Here is a 12,060-nt window from a genome sequence, read left to right on the forward strand (position 1 = left end):
CAGTCATGGACTACACAGCATCTGGGGAAAAAATCTATTACAGCAGGTGTCTCTCTGACAATACCGTTAGCAAATTTAAAGAAAGGATCCCATCAGTACTTAGCCCACTGCCATGTATCAGTGCAGTAGGGAACAGCTCTCTTAACTTCATATCCACACAGGTTGATGATCTTGTTGACAGTACTGTAGCCTCACTGCGTGCAACTCTAGATACTGTGGCCCCTCTGAGGAAGAAGGTAGTGAGTCAGAGAAGGCTAGCTCCATGGTACAACTCAGAAACACGAGCTTTAAAGCAAAATTCAAGGAAACTAGAAAGAAGGTGGCGTTCTACTAACCTGGAAGAATCTCTAAAGGCTTGGAAAGACAGCCTATTGGCGTATAAAAAAAGTCTCCGTAAAGCCAGAACATCCTATTATTCATCATTGATAGAAGAAAACAAGAATAATCCCAGGTTTCTGTTCAGCACTGTAGCCAGGCTGACAGACAGTCACAGCTCTGTTGATCCATCTATTCCTTTAGCCCTCAGTTGTAATGACTTTATGAGCTTCTTCACAAATAAAATTGTTTCTGTTAGAGAAAAAATTCACCATCTCCTCCCCACAGCTGACTCAGGTGTACTGTCCAGTTCAGCAGCCTCAGAGTCCACTGTAACTGGTTTATATTTTGACTGTTTTACTCCTGTACATCTCTCTGAGCTCGCTTCAACAGTTTCATCATCTAAACCATCGACTTGTCTTCTAGACCCCATTCCAATAAGGCTGTTCAAAGAAGTTTTTCCTTTAATCAACACCTCTATATCAAGTCTGATTAACTTATCTTTATCAACTGGTTATGTACCACAGGCTTTTAAAGTTGCAGTAATTAAACCTCTACTTAAAAAGCCTACTCTTGATCCTGATGTTTTAGCCAATTATAGACCTATATCCAACCTCCCTTTTATTTCCAAAATCCTTGAGAAGGTTGTTGCAAACCAGTTATGTGATTATTTGCATAGAAATGGTTTGTTTGAAGATTTTCAGTCAGGTTTTAGAGTCCATCATAGCACAGAAACAGCTCTGGTTAAGGTTACCAATGATTTCCTCATAGCCTCAGACAATGGACTTGTCTCTATACTTGTCCTACTAGGTCTTAGTGCCGCATTTGACACCATCGATCATAAGATTTTATTACAGAGACTAGAACATATGGTCGGCATCAAAGGAACCACACTAAGCTGGTTTAAGTCATATATACCTGGATGACCAGTAATTTCTTACTCTTAAATTCAGACAAAACTGAAGTTATTGTAGTTGGCCCAAAACACCTCAGAGATACACTATGTGATAATATACTGACTCAGGATGACATTACCTTGGCCTCCAGTGCTACAGTCAGAAACCTTGGTGTCATTTTTGACCAGGACTTGTCCTTTACTTCACATATAAAGCAAGTCTCTAGGACAGCCTTCTTCCACCTGCGCAATATTGCAAAAATCAGACCCATTCTGTGTCTAAAGGATGCTGAAAAACTAGTTCATGCATTTGTTACTTCAAGACTGGACTACTGTAACTCTTTATTGTCAGGATGTCCCAAAAATTCAGTAAAAAGCCTCCTATTGATCCAAAATGCGGCAGCACGAGTACTGACAGGAACTAGGAAATGAGATCACATCTCTCCTGTGTTAGCTTCTCTGCATTGGCTCCCTGTAAACTCCAGCATAGAATTTAAAATCCTCCTCCTCACCTACAAAGCCATTAATGGTCAGGCACCATCGTACCTTGGAGAGCTTATACTTCCCTATTTTCCCAATAGGACACTTCGCTCTCTAAATGCAGGTCAACTTGTGGTTCCCAGATCTTGTAAGAGTAGAATGGGGGGCAGAGCCTTCAGCTATCAGGCCCCTCTCCTGTGGAACCAGCTCCCAGTGTGGGTTCGGGAGGCAGACCCCCTCTCTACCTTTAAGATCAGGCTTCAAACTGTCCTGTTTAGTAAAGCTTATAGTTAGGGCTGGCTCGGGTATGTCCTGACCCATCCCTTAGTTATGCTGCTATAGAGCTAGACTGCTGGGGGATTCCCATGATTCACTGGGCGCTCTCTCTCTATTTCTGTCTCTCTCCCTCTCTCTCTCTCGATGACTTCATGCCATTAACTTTGTATTTTTTTTCTCTCCCGTAGTTTGTGCTTCTCCTCTCTCTCCCTCTCTCTGTCCTCATTCTGCAGGTCTCTCTGCCTCGGGAGCAGCAGGATCCAGATCCACCACTACTCATCTTTACTATTAACCACTGTTACCTGTCATTATTATTGATAACACCATTACCTACACAGCTGTTCCTGGTCTCTCTCTCTCTCTCTTCTCTCCTCTCTCCTCCCCCCACCCCCTCTTTTTATCTTCTCCTAAACCCAACCGGTCGAGGCAGATGGCCGCCCACCCTGAGCCCGGTTCTGTTGGAGGTTTCTTCCTGTTAAAGGGAGTTTTTCCTCCCCCCTGTCGCCAAGTGCTTGCTCTTTGTGGGAACTGTTGGGTTTTTCTCTGTAACAAAGTAAGGTCTTGACCTGACCCTGTAAAGTGCCTTGAGATAATGTATATTACGATTTGGCGCTATACAAATAAAATTGAATTGAATTGAATTGAAGACTGGAGGACGCTGTAGACTCTCTCTGAGGTCAAGGCCTTTCCCATTGGTCAGCGGTAGGATTTCTATTATGACAATTTCTCCTCCACAGGCAGATCATCCAGCGTTGATCTGCAGTGTTCCTACTGATAGAAGTGCCTGTTATTTTACAGCAGGTTGCTGATGACAGACTTGTAGAAGTCATCAGATTTTTTTTTTTTTTTTTTTTTTTAGAAAATAAGAGAAGCCATGCCGTTCAGTCACCAACACTGTAATTAAACTGACTTTAACAGCTCACCTTGTGCATTATGTGCTCTCATTGCTGTGTGTGAATGTATATGCATACAACATGTGTGTGTGTGTGTGTGTGTGTGTGTGTGTGTGTGTGTGTGTGTGTGTGTGTGTGTGTGTGTGTGTGTGTGTGTGTGTGTAGGTGGTCTTATTGTACTTCTAAGTCCACAGTAAGCTACTTCATTTGTCCAGTAAGAAACTTCTGCCTGGTTAACCATGATTAATCCCCAGTGAGGAGTTATCTGTGGTCTCTGCTGTGAGGAGCCAGGTCTACTGTTGTGAACCAGAACAGTATCTTCATTAATCAAAGCAGGGGCTGCTGTCTATTTAGCATTTATTATGATATTCAGATGATTCAGTGTGAAGGCGTGTGTGTGCTGAGCCGGCCTGAATAGAGAGAGGGACCGAGGTTGAACAGGCCAGAGAAATCAATGCATGTGTGGAAAGGCTGTTCTCAGCAGTAAGAGGTCTGGAGCTCAGTAATCGAGTCTTTCTCTGCAGAATTAATGAGAGAGCTTTTCATGTTGTATGGGCCGAGGAGATCTGTCCACATCCACCCCGACTCCAGCCTAAAGAGGAGATGGTGATGTTGGATCAGAGACTTATAAAGGATGATAAAGACAAGACAAAAGACTGTGGCCCTCTCACACACAACTGAAAAAGACAGAGCCAAACACTCATCCACACAACAGAGGTACATGGAAGAGGACTACATAAATTGAAGGATTTAGATCTCAAAATAGAAATTTTATTTCTATTGTCTAAAAATACTTGATTACACATAAAACATCTTTCCATACAGTCTAAAGCTCCACCCAGTCTAAAGGTAGATGTCCATGTGTTTGTGATTATAAAGCAGGTCTAGGTTCCATATTAATACTGTGAAAGTATCAAAGCCTCAGTCCACAGAGAAATGCACACAGCCTGTATTCAGAAACTGAGCCTTAAAACCAGCTGTCAGGACTTCTGGAACTTTGTGATGTCACAACAAAGCAGTCACCACCCTCAGCCACGCCCCAAACACTGCCCACCTGGACCCACCATCCAACCCTGCAGGATTTGGTTTCTCTGAGTGTTTACCTGAAATCTGCTATATTTTTATTGGATCACTCAGAAAACACTCAGCCAATCAGAAGAGAAGCTGAGGTCGTCGCTAACTTTTAGATAATACTACATTAAGATACCAGTAATAATAATAACAACATAACACTGACTTTCATTTTTTTTCACATTATTTTCCTGAAGAAACTATTTGACTGCAGGTACTTGGCAGAGGATGATTTTGAACATACTTGTAATGGAGTAGTGAACACACACACACACACACACACACACACACACACACACACGTTCAAACACAGCTTTCTTTACTGCTCCAGCTTCACTGTAACAGTTGAGGTTATTACTCTGTATGAAGAGGAGGAGGCTGAAGGAAACTTTACTATATTTCTTTATGAGCAGCAGCCACTCATGTGCATCATATGGTGTGGATGATGTGCCATGTAAAAGTGAAGGATTGCTCACAGTTGAGTGATGTAATGCTACACAAATAATCCTGTTTAGCCTGATGAATATCACAGTCTGAGTCCGTGCCGAACATCCATCTATTTATTGGGCAGTGAGTGAGAGCTGCTGGTACAGAGGAGCCAGTGATAATGTTTACAGTGTTAAAAGAGAGGACTCGTAAAATCAGAGGAAACACAGAGGAGAAGAACGTCTTTACGGGATGACTTCTCTTATTGTTCCTGATTACTTTTGATGTGTTAGCGTCCTTCACTGTGACGTGTGGAGCTGTGGAGGGAAGGTCACAGGTTCAGGTAGTTCTGGGTGCTGACCACCAGAGGGCCCACTCTGCTCTCTACACCGTCTCCTCCTCAGCCCTCACCACAGGCAGAGATTAGTTGTCCCACTGAAAACTGCCAACGATTTCTCCCTGTTCTTTGTAATTAAAAGGCTATTACTCAGAGGAGACAGAGGATGCTGTATGTATCTGTGCAGACTGTTTGTATCACTGCTGCACACACACATTTCTTGACTGTTAACTGGGGGTAAGTATTATTGCTTTTACATTGATCTCGGTGACAGATAACAGCTACACTGCAACAGAGTTGTAAATGGAGATGGGAGCTGAAGACAATTAGCTGAGCTCGTTGTAGCCTCAGGAAACGTGGAGGGAGAGGAACAAAGGAGGTTTCACATGCTGTTTGTTTCTGACTGACAGGCTGATTAAAATGTTCAACAGTCACCTCCATGTGACACACACTCCAAAACTACTACACTCATGTTCATTTAGCTCCATATATGTATTATTTATTTACAGATGAAGGGTTTTTTTCTTCAGTGTTTGGCTACACACTGACAAATTACAATATTGAATAACAATATCTAATATTAAATGTAATGTTAAAGGTCGATATTTTACACTTTATTTGAAGTGTTGATCTCCATCAGAAGATATATTTGTGGTTTAAAGAACCAGAAACCATCTCAATGTAGTTTTACATCTCCTCTCTCAGGCTTCTCTCTGGAGCTCTAATAACAATAGGTCAATGAGCCAATCAGAAGAGAGCCTCAGACTAACAACAGGTCAGTGTTGTGTCAATAATAAATAATTAATGTAATGGAGTAAAATCTGCGATGCTTCCATTTGAAATGCAGTGTACAAGTGTAAAGGAGCATAAAATGAAAATACTTCATTTCTATTTGAGTCAGTGTATTTACCCTCATTAACCCAGCTGCTCTCCTTCACCTCCTCACCTTCACTTCTGTTTCACCTCCTCTCCCCTCTCCCCATCTCTCTTTGGTACACTGTAGATGAGGGGCTCTTGCTGACCCCCCCTAAGGTCACCTGAGCCACGGCTGCAGTCAGTGACTCTGACAGGAACAAAGGCCATAGAAGATCATAGATTTGATCTGTGTGTTCAGATGTACAGAGTTGGCCATCTTGAACCATCCTCCCTGATCCAGATTCTTGTTCTAAGTGTGGACATGACCGTCAGCCCTCTTCCTTATGTAACCCAGCTGCCCGTGTGAGTGCTACGCCTCCCCCTTCACCCGAGACTCTGCGTTGTGTTAATGTTGTTGTTGGGGCTGGGTGCGACGCGAGGGACGAGTCGGACACACAGGTGGTCAGGATCGTGGCTGAGACCGCCTGGTTTATTGACTGTCGATGCTGGCAGGCTTTTCATCCCTTACAAACCATAAACAGACACTGTGCATCAGTAAAGACATAAAAAGTGATCATACAGTATTTAAAATAAAGCGCTGTACCTCTACAGGTATTAAACCTCTTAAAACAGGTTCAGTTACAAACTCAGAGCATAAGAGAAAACCCACAGGTAGGTAAATAGCTCACAGTAACCACGGAGCTAATACACGAAGCTAGCAGTAAATACAGCCAACATACTCATATAAAACGGAGTTACAAAATCCTAAAACTTCATGAAAATAGTAAACAAACATCTCGTTACACACATTGTTTAAGTCACGTAGCATATTAACTGTTTATGGTAAAGATATTAGACTACGATGTGAAGAGCTACTTATCGTGCTGCTTACCTTACAAACCATAAACAGACACTGTGGCAAAATGGCGGCCACGCAGCGCCAAAGTAAATAAAACACGGTGCCCAGTAGTGGACAAACAGCAACAATCGTGCAACACCTAAGAGCAAAAAACAATGTACCAGCGCCATCTACTGACATGTTTAGGTAACTGCCTTACACTTACATGAATAATATCAGTCATGTGACAGGCAGATGTCAGACTGACAAATCAGAGGTTTAACAGGCTTCATTGTGTGACAGTGTAATGAAGACGTCCTGGGATGAGTCCACTGAGATGCAGCCTGTAGAGAGGACATTGATCAGAGCCACCAGACTGAGGAGACACAGACGCTTCAGTCCAATGACTTCATTCAGTTTGTACAGTATGTGTGTGTGTGTGTGTGTGTGTGTGTGTGTGTGTGTGTGTGTGTGTGTGTGTGGCAGGAAGAAGGAGGTTATCCTTAAACTTATTAGAGCAGGTGCAATGCATTGAAAATCCATCCAGTGTTGCTGTCACAGCGATTCTCCTCCATTGAATTAAGAGGGGTCAATCCTACAAATCAAGAGATTACACTGCAGGGAGACAGAGCACTAACTGCTCAATGGTGTACATACAACACACACACACGTACACACATACAGTAATGTAGGTCTACGTGTGAGACAGAAATGGATCCGTATCCAATTAAACTGATCTTGATTTATGATCATTTAAAAGACACCTTTTTTTTAAAGTAGGAAATCAAATGGCAAAAGATATTTGACTCACTACTTGGTCCCATTTACTCTCATTTGAACACAGACAGACACAGACAGACACACACAGACACACACACAAACACACAGATACACACAGATGCACACACACAGTAAACCCTGTCTTGCATGACCGGGTGGTGGTTGCTCTGTAGACGTGCTGGCAGGGGCAGAGCTGCTGTGATTGTGCTGAGTGGAACAATTGTGAGTTTGGGGACCTTGGCATTCATCACACACTCACACATGCACACTGCAGCAGCCCTGCAGCTCAGCCCGCTGTAATTATTACACCACTAGCCAATCAATAGCAAAGAGGCTAATCCTATTTCATCCCTTCATATTCATTTATGCCCGTGTCAGATCTAAACTACCTGCACTGTGATTCCATCATACTGTGTGTGTGTGTGTGTGTGTGAGTGTGTGTGTGAGTGTGTGCTTCTGCTTTGCAATCAGAGTTAAATAAAGTTTTTTTGTAGCAGTTTATTTTAATCTCCATATTTATCATCATATAAAAAACACATGAGTTGAAGCATCTACAGATAATAACTGTCAATATGACACAGTTTTAACCTTATAAAATATAAATATATATTTTAGATCAATATGAGTTATAAAGTATTATATTTATCAGTCATATGAAATAGGTTTATTATGTTAGTATAAATCTCCCCTGTTTAGTATCTGTGAGCAGTATATAAGATTAATAGATACTTTAAAACATCATTATTATTCAAATTTAGTCATTTACTTTATGCCTTCATAGGAGCTCATAGGTGCTACAACAGTATTTATTTATTTATACATACAACCTCAAACTCCCTCTGCTGATGAAAGCCATAAGATACAGCTTAAAGCTCTGGAAAGTTTACTTTGAGTTAAGACTTTAACTGTCTAATGGTTAGTTAATTCATTAATTATCTTACTAGTAGTTAGCTAAAATTAATTATCACCAGTCTGATGTTCTGATCATTTCTGTTGTTGTTGTTTTGATATTTGTGTTGTCAGACTGTGTACTTGTTGTTGCCTGAAACAGTTGTTGACTTTCATCATCAATTAAAATATTGTTAAATTCAACTTTAGGCACATTACTTGACAAAGATAAAGACACGTCTCTAAACCCTTTTTGAAATGTTCTTGTTGATAAAATTACATTTCTCTTCTGGATAATGTTTTTTTCTGTTTTCATTTTATTTTACAAAATTTGACACAAATTGTTTGTCTCATTTAAAATGCCAAATACATGAATAGATACTCACAAATATCCCTATGTATTCCTAGAACTACATCAGAGAATGGAAGTCCCAAAAGGCAATGTTGTTTTCTTCATTTGTTTAAACAACCCACAAGACTGTGGGTGGGTTGAAGTGAAAGGGTGGGGGGGTCACCAATTTTTTTTTCACATGCCTATACCTGCCCTCAGTATCAGAGTGTTACTAACAATTGATTTTGTCTTTATACACTATATATACTCATCAACTCTAAGCTGGGGGTTCATGGTGACAGTTGTGTCTCAGCAGCAAGTATTTGATACAAGTATAATTTATACAAACAACAGTTTTTATGGCACATAAATGATTCTGGAAACAAAGACGTCTAATATTGTAATTAATAGTTAATCATGGTAATTAATGATTAAAGATTTCTGTTAAGAGTTATTAGGCTGCAGCCTGCAGGACAGATAATTCTGTAATGGGTGACTACTGTAGCAGCAGGCCCGGATGTACTGTCCATACTGTATTATATCCTGTCTCCTCCCTCACACCCCCTCAGTTCACTCTGTAATTGAACTCAATCACAGACTGCAGCTGCTCTTCAGGCTGCAGCATCTCAGAGGACGGTCTGCCTCAGCACTGCTTCTGCAGTCAGGCCTTCAGTCCACTGTACAGAGCTGACCCCTCCGTTACAACTGTAATGAAATACACTGCTCAGCTGTCAACACTGAAAGTTTAATCTCACGTATTGTTGTCATAGATTTTCACTGTGGGTTTTTAGTATGAGACTGATTTTCATTGTAGTCAGGGAGCCAGCTGCAGAGGGGATAATGAATGTTTCAAACACCGTCCTCTACCCTCCTCCAAGTATTCATTGTCTATTTAATGTGATAATGGTGCAATGAAACTATTTCAGAATCTGGTCACCACATCTGACCCCACTTTGTGATTATCATATATTTAATCCTGAGCATGCTCTCTCATATGTCTGCTAAGTCATTTCGACTAGTTGTGAGGATCCACTGCGACCTCATACTTTGGGATGGCTACATCAGAGGAAGAGACTTCATGTTAAACCTGTGTTCATTCCTATATTTAACTTGATGTCGTCCATCAGTTTCCAGGTTCTGACTTTTCAGTGGTTTCCTATAAACATACAGTCATATAAAACTACAGTCGTATAAACATACAGTCGTACAAACATACAGTCATATAACCATACAGTCATGTAAACCAACAGTCATAGAAACATACAGTCGTGTAAACCAGCAGTCATATAAACATACAGTCGTATAAACATACAAAGAAACATACAGTCATATAAACATATAGTCACAAACATAATCATAGAAACATACAGTCGTATAAACATAGTCATATAAACATACAGTCATATAAACATAGAGTCATAAACATATCTTCATTTATACATAGAGTCAAAAACATACAGTTATATAAACATACAGTCATAAACATACAGTCGCATAAACCTACAGTTGTACAAACATGCAGTCAGATAAACATACAGTCATAAACATATCATCATATAAACATGCAGTCATAAACATACTGTTATATAAACAAACAGTCATAAACATAGTCGTATAAACCTACAGTCATATAAACATACAATCATAAACATACAGTCATTTTATACCAACCGCAGGTTTAATGCAGATTGATGAATGATTATTATTTATTTTATCATTATCACACTTAACCAAGACATGACCATTATTATAGTAACCATGGCGATGAAAGTAGGTACGCCACTCTCAGTACAGTCTGTCTGTTTATTATTGTGGGACTGATGTGGGACTGATGTGGACCACAGCCAAGTGGCCTGACTCTGTGTTTCCAAGATTAGAAACCAGCTACTCAGTGTTTCCCTTAGACTACTCAGTCTCTTCTGGTTCACACACACACACACACACACACACACACACACACACACACTCATACGTGTGTGCAGGCCCTTCTTCACCTTGTTAGCTCACACTTAAACTGTACACAGGAGTGAAGCTCAGACAAACACTGATGGTCTTCGGAGACTCCAGATGATTTTACTGTAATTACTTCACTTTGTAAATCATGAAATATTGAAAACTAACTCGTCTGGTTTGCTGTGATTTATGGAACTAGACCCAGAGGTTCAGTAAATATGGTTTACAGCAACACCTCAAGCCACAACACACTTGTTGAATACTTTGGTGAAGACAAAGGGTGGGAACTACAGTATGTGTAGATAATGTAGATTTTTTTCTCTGCTCAGGGTTTATGATGATCTGGCCACAGAGTGATGGAGCTGGGGGAGGAGGGACGAACACAGAAGGTAACTCATCACTGCCATGTCTGTATATGGCGTCTTGACTTTGACTTTGTGTATGTGACCTGTTGTCACCTGCTGGTGTGCAGAGCAGATAACAGCCCAGCCGCTGGTTGAGGAATTAAAGATAGTGTCCCACCCTGAGGGCCTTTAAATAGACTACACTCATCACTGACTGTATCTTTACACAGCATGACCCCCCAGTCTGTAAAATTCAACTCAACACCCGGGTCCCTCCCCCTGCCCTCTTTGTCCACAAGGTGATAAGTTAGGGCCGTAGGCTGTGAGTACACCATTAAATACCATGTATTTTATAGCAGAGGTTATTCAGCTTTTCAGCCCATGACCCAAATAAGAAGATTATTGTCTGGCCCCAGGTCTCAAGCTCATTAAAATATATTGGTTTTCATGACATCCAGGGACCCACCACCAGCTACGGGCTTGTGACCTGTTTTGGTTCCTGATGTAAAGTTTTAGAAATTAAGTTTAACAAGACACTCGACAGGATATTGTTACAGTATACGGTACATTATCATACTATAAATTTTACTTTTATTGGATCATCAGATCAGAATGAGAGTGAAGCAGATCAGTGGCTCACAGCTGTGTTTTACAGACAGATGTTACAGATGTTACTGTTAATGGGCTTTGAAAGGAAAGTCAATGATGTTCTTCCTTAAGAAGAATAAAATATAATAAAACATTTATTTTAATAAGACTGAGTCTCGAGTCATGCTGGCAGCTCTCTGAGGCTGTATTGTGTAAAGAAAACTTAGCATTAGCTAAATCTGGTAAATGTGATAATTAGCCAGTGATTGGTGTCAGAATAAAGGTCTTTGACAAATACTTATTAGAAGAGTTCATCGTGTGAATATGTAACGTCCAGTTAGACTTCATGATGACAGTGTTGCCTGTTAAAGACAGAAGTTTGTTTTTATATGCTAACTGTCAGTGACATTATGGTGCTGTTGGGTTTAGTGCAGAGGAGCACTTTCTTCACTTTCAGTTGAAAAGGGAACAATCAGCATTCACACCCAGGTCACATGACTCTGCAGTAGATGCTGGTATTCACACACACCACACAACACCCCAGTAGACACTTTAATTTTGGTGCCTTTTTCTGCTGTAACATTGTTCAGAGCACACACACTATAATCACACATGTCACCTGTCCAGCACGGTGCTGTTAAAGCAGAAAAACTGAGGGTACTGTGTGCTCGTGGACAAAAGAGTGAGCTGCAGCCCTGAAATAAGTTTTGAAAACACATAATCACTGATCGAAGTGTCTAACAGGCTTTTATCAGTTTGCACAGCAGCTAGCAGCTCACTCTCTCTCCAC

The sequence above is a fragment of the Trachinotus anak genome, unplaced genomic scaffold (assembly GCF_046630095.1).
Source record: "Trachinotus anak isolate AG129_WGS33_773 ecotype Australia unplaced genomic scaffold, CSIRO_AGI_Tana_v1 ptg000043l, whole genome shotgun sequence".
Classification (NCBI taxonomy): Eukaryota; Metazoa; Chordata; class Actinopteri; order Carangiformes; family Carangidae; genus Trachinotus; species Trachinotus anak.